Source organism: Notolepis coatsorum, assembly GCF_963971535.1.
Source record: "Notolepis coatsorum genome assembly, chromosome: 20".
Taxonomy (NCBI): Eukaryota; Metazoa; Chordata; class Actinopteri; order Aulopiformes; family Paralepididae; genus Notolepis; species Notolepis coatsorum.
In genome coordinates this window covers 15939055-15950149 of record NC_140184.1, presented here as the reverse complement: position 1 = coordinate 15950149, position 11095 = coordinate 15939055, and positions in this window count along the sequence as shown.

The following is an 11095-nucleotide window of genomic DNA, read 5'->3' as shown; positions in this document are numbered from 1 at the left end:
ACAGTACATTTCGCAGAGTAAATTTTACTCAAACTGAGTCCATTTGAGCCCAAGTGGGTACAATTTTACTCAGTTTGAGTCAATGTTGCTTAATCGAGTAGAATTGTACCCATTCTGCAATCTGTTAATAAATAAAGTTTTCAATCAATCAATCAAAACACACACACACACACACACATTTCCCAAGGAGGAGTGAGTGAAGTCTGGTCACGCTCATTAAATTACAAGTAATATGTCAGTAACTTATACATAGTTAGAATAGTATATAATTATAGTATATATATACTGCTGACACCTGCTGTCCTGAGAATAACTTGAGAAAACATAGTTTGCCAGCATGGGTTTTTGGATTCCGACTGCATGACTTTCACATTTTATTAAAGGCAAAGAGATTAACTGTAGCCTATTACTGTATTATCAAAAATATCAGGTATGTCAGAGTACCCGGACAAAACCCATGCAAACACGGGGAGGACATGCAAACTCCACACAAAGACGCTGTGAGGCAACAGTGCTAACCACTGCACCACCGTGCCACAAGAACAACAGTCAATGAGTACAATGAGATCTGTAATTTACAGTAAAACACGTTCATCCTGGACTTTACCTGTTATAACTGACAACTACTTTGATTATAAAAGGGACTTGATTTTGACTAATCAAAATATCTCGACAGCCAGCTCCATGATCCCTGCAATCAGAGAACAGATTGACTAAATATGCTAATGACACATTTCAATCAGTATAGTATGTGCAAATCAGTAACGAAGACAGCGATAAAATAGCACTGTTTTTTTTCTCAGTCACAGACCGGTAGCCATCCGATAGTGTTATTTGTTCATGAGTCTAACTGCCTGGGGGAAAAAACTGTTCTGGAGTCTGCTGGTGCGGACGCTGACACCAGGGCCAGGTCCCATGACCAAACCCATGGTCTAGAAACAAGGCTCATCACGACACGCACCTTTAAGAACCGACAGGCTGGGATATTCCCAAAAGCCACATGGCAGGCAGAATTGGCTGCCAGATAGAATTAAAGGTAGATTAGGCCACACCTTGCTCCTCACAATATATCCCCTACAAATACAGTATGAAAAAGAAGATGATGCCCGTACGCTGAAACCAGCCCCGAAAAACATTCCATTTAAGATCATAATGACCTAGCAGACGGGGCCCTAGCATTCTGAACGGCTCGCAATGACATTTGCCGGCAACTCTTCCATAATATTCAGCTTTGACCTCTCCCATATTCGCCACAACTCTGGTTGTGGATTCCCTCTCTTTCTTTAGCCAGGGTGGTAATTATAATAAGATAGAGAACCCCCCACCCCCACTCTCAGAGTGGTCAGAATGGGTGGGTTGTCGAAGGCATGAGGCAGGAGATTTGACCACGGGTGAATTTGCAAAACAGTACGGCTTCAAGCATGTGATGTGACATCTAGTCCTCTGTATGCACAGTCAAATGGAAAAGCTGAAAAAGGAGTCCACATCCAGCTCTTGAAGAACGCTGCTGACATTGACTCAGATCCCTACCTTGCTCTTCTCAGCTACAGTACAGAGCATCACCTCTCCATTGCGGACAATCGCCTGCTGAGCTGCTGATGAATCAAAAGCTGCATACCACACTACCGAGCTACTCAAAGAAAAATAAACATCCAAAGTTGGAACAAAGGGAACAAAAGCTACAACAACAGAAGATGAAAGTAATTCTATGACAGAACAGCCAAGCAGCTTCCACCGCTATCAAGCAAAGATACAGTTAGGGTTGAAGATCCTGATGGATGGAAGACAAAAGCCACTGTTCTTCAAGAAGTAGTGAAGTAGATTTTCAATACACAAGACGTTTCTGTTGTCCTTAACCAACAGCCATATGAATCTTAAATGATACGTCAGTAGCTCCGCGGTCATTCACTGTGAGAACAGAGGAAGGTCATATCTTCAGACGTAACCATCGCAGTCTTCTGAAAACACAAGGGACTGTTCGAGAGCTCAGTGAAGCCCACACTGAGTCTGAGTCCATCTCTCTACCTCCTACAGACTGTAACCCTAACAACAAAATGGCAAAATGGCATCCAATGTAATAAAAAAAAGTCAACCAACGAACTAGATTCTTGTACCGGATCTCCTCTCTGGTAAACAAGAATACCCTGAAGACTCTGGCAGGAACACTCATTCAAGGGTACTACGACTATGCGTGCACCTCATGGTACCAAAGCACCTCAAAGGCGCTTAAAACAAAATTACAAACATCACAAAACAAACTGGTCAGACTACTACTTGACCTTACCCCCAGAACCCACCTCACCCCTGCCCACTTTGACAACCTAGGATGGCTTAGAGTAGACGACAGAGTACAGCAACTTGCAATGGGCCTGGTCTACAAGATACACTATACGACTAAGGTACCCGTGTACATGTCAAAATACTTCCCAAAGGTCAGTGAATACCACAACCACTACACCAGAGGAAGCTCAACAAATCATGTTAAACCCAGATTCGGCTCAAACAAGGGACTAAGCATGTTTCGCAATTATGCCACATCAATGTGGAACGCCCTACCCAAAGCTGTAAAGGAATGTGAATCCCTACCCACATTCAAAACCGCTCTTAAGGAGCACCTACGGGAGGCTGCAATTCGAAACTGGCCACCGTAAATGCCCAAAACCCCCACCACCTCCTAATAGACAGTCTCCTCCCCACCGCATGTATATATTCCCTCCCCGCCGTATGTATATTTCTCTCCCACCCACCCACCCCCTCCTAATGTACAGTCCCCTCCCCATCATATGTATATACTCTGTCAGGATCTAGGGGTAACAGTACTGTATATTTGAATACCGTTTAAGTCACAAATGTATCAGTACTAAATACCTATATGTCCCTATGCCATAAATGTCATGTATGTTGTGTATGTCATAAATGTCTATATGAATTGAAAATGGGGGACCCTGATGGAAACAAGACAAACGTCTTTTTCAGGTCTGCATCCCCTTAACAATTGTGTGTATTGAGCCGCACTGTATTGTACCCATTCTGCAATCTGTTAAATAAAGTTTTCATTAATTCATTAATTCAACACAAACACTCCAGGTGAACTTGTCAAGTGCAAGAGAAATCAGAAAGCCTGAAAGATTGAATTTGTAAAAAAAAAAATGTAAATAAAAAATAAATAGTAAAAAGAGATTATATATAATGTAGTATGTATTAAGTATTAAAATGTGGTGATTAGTTGATATTATATGTGTTAAAAAGAAATACCTGACACCTGTCATTTTGTTTTTCTACCTTTTACAGAGAAAGGGGGATGTGATGATTAGGGATGTTATTATTCCTTTGCATAACTAGGTGTCAGTATGGTAGGTTCTTATAAGTAGAGCAAGACCAAGTAAGAACGATCATCTTGGATTACCTGCATGAATAACATGCAACCTGATCTGCTGTAGTAAAATAAACGTACTAGTGTTCATGATCAAGGACTCAACTCATCATTGAACCACCAAACAAAACATCCAGGAGCATGCAGCTCCGTATGTATCCTCACCAAGCCGCCTGGATCAGGCTGCTTTATCGCTAATAAACTATCGATATGGTATTCGTTAAACGTATTCCTTCTGTCTGTTGTCATTGGTGTGGGTTCCCCTCTCTCTCTCTCTCTCTCTCTCTCTCTCTCTCTCTCTCTCTCTCTCTCTCTCTCTCTCTCTCTCTCTCTCTCTCTCTCTCTCTCTCTCTCTCTCTCTCTCTCTCTCTCTCTCTCTCTCTCTCTCTCTCTCTCTCTCTCTCTCTCTCTCTCTCTCTCTCTCTCGTTAGTCAGGTATGGAGTGCAGGTGTGCTGCTGTCAGCGGAGCAGCTGATTGACGTCTGTGGGCCAATTACGTCAGCTATATAACCCCGCCTCAGATGTCATGATGCTGCCAGATCGTAACTTCTTATTTCCCAGTTAGTCGTGTTATTCTGCTCTCGTATAGTTATCTAGACCGTGCCTAACCCTTTGTTTTCTTCACCCTGATCTCTGGCTCTCGATAAACGGGTTCTCATCCCGCCTGCCTGACAACTCTCCTTGCCTTTTCCCGGATCGTAGGAGGACCTGTACCCGTGTATCGACCCCTGCCGCTGCCTGTCTGACTATGTCCCGCGCATGCCCCCCCTGGCCCCTCATTTATCAATGCTGCGTACACACAGATATGTGCGTAAACTGTGCGTACGATCATTTCTAAGCAAAGGGATTTATCAATATGAACGTGTGCTTGAGATTGTGCATATATCTACGCAGGGGCGGACCTAGCCCATTTGGCGCCCTAGGCGAGATTCACCACTTCATAGTTCTCTAACGTTAGTCTTTCTTTCCTCAATGTTCAATTCTATAAACACTTGACCGATACCCATCAATGCACAGCGCTCTAGCATGTTCTGACTGTGAACACCTAAAGCTGAGGCTCAGACCGACCGACCGTTTTAGATTTTTGGCTCATTTTCCCTTATGTTAGAATAATGGTTGCAGATATAGAGGTGGGCGCCAAAACTGCACAGAAAAAAAAATAAAAAAAATAATTTTTTTTTTTTTTTTTTTTTTTTTTGCGCCCCCCTCTGGGTGGCGCTCTAGGCGACCGCCTATATCGCCTGTAGGAAGGTCCGCCCCTGTATCTACGCACAGCTCCGACCGTGCGTACATGGCACCAAGCGGTAGAATAGGAAAACTGCACAGGCGGCATAATCTTTCATGAATTAGAGTTCTAACACCGACGTGTTCGGTATGACTCATAATTAATCATAGTTAATTGTAAAATAGAGACATGAGTGTAATTATTGTTAATTGTATTATTATGATAATTATTTAATTCCGCACCGAGTTGTTCGTAACTTTCTCGTAAGTCCGTTTGAGCATGAGGTCCATTGTTAGCAGCAGCCCTTATTAGTATGATAAAGCTCTGTGGAATTGATTAGGCTTTATTTAATTTTGTCCAGTGATTTACTGTATGTGTCATCATCACATAGGATTCAGAGAAATTCTCTGAATTCTCTTATTTGCAGGACCACAAATATGTCATGCAGGTCGCACTCATTTCCCACAATCAGCCATTTATTGAGGATGCTTTGATTGCTCCACTGAGTGATTGCTTGGTAATCGAAAAGGCTTTATGAAACAGCCCTCTACCAGGTCCACACCTTGTCATTCTCTGATGTTGCCAAATGAACCATGTCCATAAAAACAATTAGGAGAGCGGTATGAGATCTTAGAGCCGTATGACCTGCCCGACATCCCTGATGACGACCGTACGGTTGAAGTGAATACCTAGAAGAGTGAATGAATACATGTTACCGGGATATACACATAATAAGAAGTGCTTGTAAATAAATTGCTGTTCCATTGACTTTGATGCAATTCCCATTCAATAAAACACTAAGTAACATTGTATCGGTGTGACGTCCGGTCACTCCCAAATAATTTGTATCACTAAAACCATATACAGTACCCTACTGAAATGTTTACACAATCTATGGTTACAACCCGAGGTTTAAAAGAAGCCATTGCACTTACGATGCAAAGTATTGAATGTTTTTGTCCATTATGATCAAGGCCAGAGCTAATGGAATACGGCATCCCCTCTGACCAAGACCCCCTGTTTAAGTGAAAGTGTTGAGATGGTGACCAATCCTCCCACCCACTCATGTGGACCGTGCCTCCTTCCTTGTGGTACCTTTATATAGAGGTATCTTGGAGCCAAAACTGAGACAGGACCTCACAAACCTCAACGGCTACAAGACAGGTGAGTGAAACTCTCTTTTTGTGCCGTCTTGTCTGATTCTGACACTGTCATACACCGTTGTACCGGTACATACATGGATTCATATTCAGATTCAGATAATTTTATTGTCACAGCTTTTTAAAACGTTCAGAAAAACGTGAGATGCTTGTTTTTCCCGGCTCCTCAACCGTAGCAGTTTTGTAAACATAGTACACAACATGTTCTATCTATACAAACTATAACTATTAGCTATAAATGTAAATATAACTATAAACTAAATAAGCTATAAACTAGACTATAAACTAAACATAATACACAACGTATATTCTATATCTATACAAACTATACTATACTAACTGTATAAATAAACTATAAATTAAAACTATAAACTAAACTATTATAATAGACTAAACATAATACACAACCTATACAATTATTCTATCTATACAAACAATACAATACAAGGTAGGCTACATGTTAACAGCAGTGTGTGCATGTAATAAGTGTGCTTGTGTGGTGTGTCACTAACATGCTTTTGTGTGTATTCAGACAGTCACACAAACACATGCACACAAACATGTGCACAAGCATAATATGCACACAGGTACAGAGGCATACAAACATACAGAGACACAGATGACAGATACAAAACATACAGTCACACATAAGAACTTAAGGCACATAAACACTATGCTGCTCGTAATGTGTCTTGTTTATGCTCAATACTTGTACTCACTTGTTTGTGCATGTGTCTTGTCTGTTCTGTTATTTAAACCATCAACCTGCCCAGGGACTATAGATGAAAATCAGTACTGCATGGCTACTAAATTTGGCACAATTACACAGCCCATCTAAGTTCTATGTTTATTCATGTGCATGTCCCTTTCTTAAATAAACAAACCTATAACTAAACCACGTATGGAAACTCACGTTTGAGGAGATTACTGTGAAAATGTAATTTATGTTTTTGGAGGTTGACTGGCAAGTGTCACAGACAAAACCATACACAATGCCACCAAAAAGTGCACTCCAGTACCTAAATTAAACAGAATGGGCTACCTCTTGGTCCACAGATGCCACCGTGATGCTACCCTGCTTAAATAAAGTAATGATAAATCAAATTAAAATAAATAAATAAATAAATAAAGTATTCATACTAAAATTAAGTGAGGGATCAGGTCTCTTTTTTGACTCTATCTGTGTATCATAGATTGTACTGTAGTATTTTACATATATAACCGTATATATTAACCGCTCATACTTATGCACATACCATATTACCTACTTGTGTACCGACTGTTCAAGGTAACATGTGACCTTCTTCCATCTTAGAGACGTCCGCACCACCAGGACACAATGCTCAACTCTGCCATAGTCTCCTGGGTGACTCTCAGCCTCATTCAGCACACACACGGACTGGTCCACGGGAACCTCCACCTAGATGACCATCCGCAACCCAGCCTGAGAAGGACTGAGCCCTCCTTTCTCCTGGATATAGGTTAGCTCTCTTTTAATCTTCTCCACAGCTCATGTTGTACTGCACTTTCTCTGCATGCCATGTGGCATGACCGCAGATCCATGGAAATGGCTGTTGGCATGTTATTACACATTACAGGCTCTTTATTTCATCTCACTCTTTTTAAAATTTCTTTTAGTAAATACATTTAAAAAAATTTACTCCCGGCCCATTTTTTGAGGGCACTCCATCCACCCCCGCTCTTCGGAGGACAACTTTATTATTTATTACACATTTTAACTATTTACTGTGCAAAATGAAAGAAAAGTGAAGTAAAATAAGAAAAATAGTGACATTCCAATATCCTCTCAGAGGGGGGTAACCCAGACTGGACACTGACAAACAAATGACAACTAAAGACGACGAAGGACAACAGCGAATACACATGACAAGGGAAGGGCGTGGCGGAGGGGGGGGGGTAAGTAAAGTAGGGGGTGAGGAGGGGGATTGAGAGAAGGGTGGGTTGTGGAGTGGATGGCTCACAGGTTAATCTCATGTGATTAGGAGATTATCCATGATCAATTCCCAGATGTTATTAAATTGTGAGACTTCAGTATGATCACCGGTTGAGATTTGTTTCCTGTGATGTAATCTGAGAGAAGGCCCAACCATTGCCCAGTATTAAAAAAGGTTCTTGTCTTCCAGTTTAAGAGGATCGTTTTCTTGGCGACAGCTAGGGGAATGAGCAGGGGTTTGGTATTCTGGACTATTGAATTCAGTAGTATCCCCGAGTAGGCAGAGGGAGGGTGAGAGAGGAATGCTGCCGCCCATGACCCGAGATAGTGTATTGATGACGGAATTCCAGAAGTCTTGAACAGGTGGGCAGAGCCAGGTGGCATGGAAATAGTTATCTGGGGTGTTGAGGGTGCAATGACAGCATACATCTGTGCCTGCAAATCCCATTTTAAACATCTTGTGCTGTGTGATGTGTACTCTGTGTAACACCTTATATTGGATTAATTGAAGGTTAGTGTTGTTAGTCATCATTGTGAATGTGTTGGTGCAAATCTGTTGCTGCTGGGATACGGCATTGGGAGAGAAAGCCTTTTCATCTCACTCATGATGTAATGTGGGGATACAGTGGGCTTCTTGGCTTCTTTTTGAAGGGTAACTTTTGGTCAGTCCAAAATATACATGATGAAATAAATAAGGATACTTTCGGAATAAAATATATTCATGTTGTAAAAATGCCATATGAAAAGTGATTACTCTACTTGGATCGACTTGGGTAGTTAAAAAAAAATTTGATACTTTATTTTCTCAAATTAAAGGGGAACATCGCCCAAATTAAGAATTACAATATGTTATTGGCCAAGGAAAGTTCAATGATATTTTGTGAACATACTGTAAGCTACACTCTCCCAAAGCCAGAAACCAGAGAAGTAAGAATGAAATGTGTGATGTCATCAGGCATAGAAAATAAATAGGAGACTTTTGGGGACCCACAGAATCCCACAGTTTGAGTTTTTACTCAAATAAACTTAATTACTGTATATGGTAGTGCTTTCACTTCTGAAACATAAAATGTATCCCTATACACAGAACATCCCTCTGGGTACTCTCATTGTCACCTTTACCATCTTACCCAATTTGTTGTCTATGTAGAAGCTCCAGACTTTATATTTGATGACATCACAAGTTTGAGTTTTAGCACTCTAGTTTTGTTTTTGGATTACGGAGAGTTGTTTGTACTCACTAATATTTTTGGACCGTCTCGACCATAGCAATAATATGTATAAATTCTTCAATTGGGTGTAATTCCCCTTTAAAGTAAAGTACAATTACTGTGTTTTTCATAGAGATCTCTGTTGATGGATTGTATATGGATTGTGTATTGTGTATTGTGATGTGTATTGTTAAATGGCACCTCTCTCCCTTCCCTTGCCCCCCCCCCCTCCCAGGAAAGTACTCCCCCCCCAGGGTAGACCCTGAACAATTTGCAGTAGGCTCCGATGAAGAGACAGGATCTTATGATGAGGTCAGACTATCACATTGTACTTTCTTCCCCCTGTTCCTCTTCCTTGCAGGGGCAGATTTAGGATTGTAGGAGATCCGGGGCTTAGCCCAGATGCGTGTAGCTTTATGCCAAGCAAGCAGTGCAAAAATTTACCGTAGTGGCATGCAGTAATGCGCCTTTCATTTTCCGCCGCCCAGCGCCCAGGTCGCGCGGAAATAGGCTGTCTATTGCCATTCTCTTTGACAAACTCTAACCTTAACCAGCTCCTTAACAACGCCTAAACTTAACCGTTCTAACCTTAACCAACTCCGAAACAATGCCTAACCTTAACCATAGAAATTATATTGCCATTCTCTTTGACAAACTCTAACCTTAACCAGCTCCTTAACAGCGCCTAAACTTAACCGTTCTAACCTTAACCAACTCCGAAACAATGCCTAACCTTAATCGGCGAAAGAATACACGTTAAAAAAAAATCACGTTAAAAAATATTTTTGATGGGATTCGAACTCGCCAGCAAACAAGCCATAGGATCCACAGCCATGTGTCCTTGCCAATTGAGCTATTTGCTAGATACTGAATAAGGGGCGGTGACTTATATATATTGAGCTCCGCTCGTGTCGCATGCGCGGGCACCTCGCGCGAGCACGCCGGCGCACGCACGCACCTGAGCGAGCACGCCGCCGCCGGTGCACGCACGGTAGCATTTGTCTGAAAAGAAGGGCGCTTTACCGCACTAGCGTGCGGTGACGAATGCGGAAGCATTTTTGCACTGCTTGCTTGGCATTAACGTACAGGCAGCCCAGATAGGATTTTTTTTTACTTCGACACCACAACCTTTAACTTATACCACCACCTTAAAGCGGACAAAAGGCAGTAGAGAACACTTAAATTTACACCCTTTAATTAATGAAGCAAACTATAATAATTTATAATAATAATACTAATACACTGTGTTTGTATAGCACCTTTCATACAAGAATTGCAGCTCAAAGTGCTTCACAGCAGTACAAAAAGACATGCATAAAATGAGCACAACATTGGCAGATCAAGAGCAATGCATAAAGTGCAGACATAAAGCATAAAATAGATAGCAGTAAAATAGACAAAGTCAAGGTAAGACATAGAACATTAAATCACATCGTTTTTCATATTAGAATCTAAGATCTAGGGTTAACTCGCCGAACGTTGAGCGCCAGGACCCCCGAAAACCAGAGTATAGTCAGGTTTTCATCGTTGTTTCTTTTATTCGATATTTCCATTCATAAAGACATGCCGGCAGCCTGTGTTATCACTGGGGATGGGTCTGAGATCTCAAAAGTCCAATACCGCCGCCTAACACCTTGCGGCCGCTATTGCACTCCATTTGAAACAATGTGGCTTGGTGTCTGTCATTTTGGAAATGACACCAGACCACCCTGAAACTACACTCATATTCACGACGGTATAAAACGGAAATGTATGGATGAAAAAATTATCTGTTTTTTGCATCTTGACCGGAAGAAACTCAATGACAATCGACTATATTATTAGATTATTAGATTAGGCGCTGGCCTTTCAACAGTAACAGTAAACAGCGCCATCTGGCGCTCAAAGTGTTAATATGCGTCTTTGTTTACGGTTTGATTATCACTGATACAAAGTAAAATAGTGCAGTGCAATAAAATAGTTAGTAAAATAGAATAAAATAATGCAATAGTGCATTGCAATAAAATAGTTATCATCGTGTTTTTTCGGGGAGGCCGGTAAGGAGTGCATTACAGTAGTCGGCTTGAGATAAAGGCATGGATCTGGTTTTCAGCGTCCTTTTGATTTATAAATGGTCGTACTTTAGCTATGTTTCTAAGGTGGAAGAATTATGTTTTTGTCAACTTGTGGATT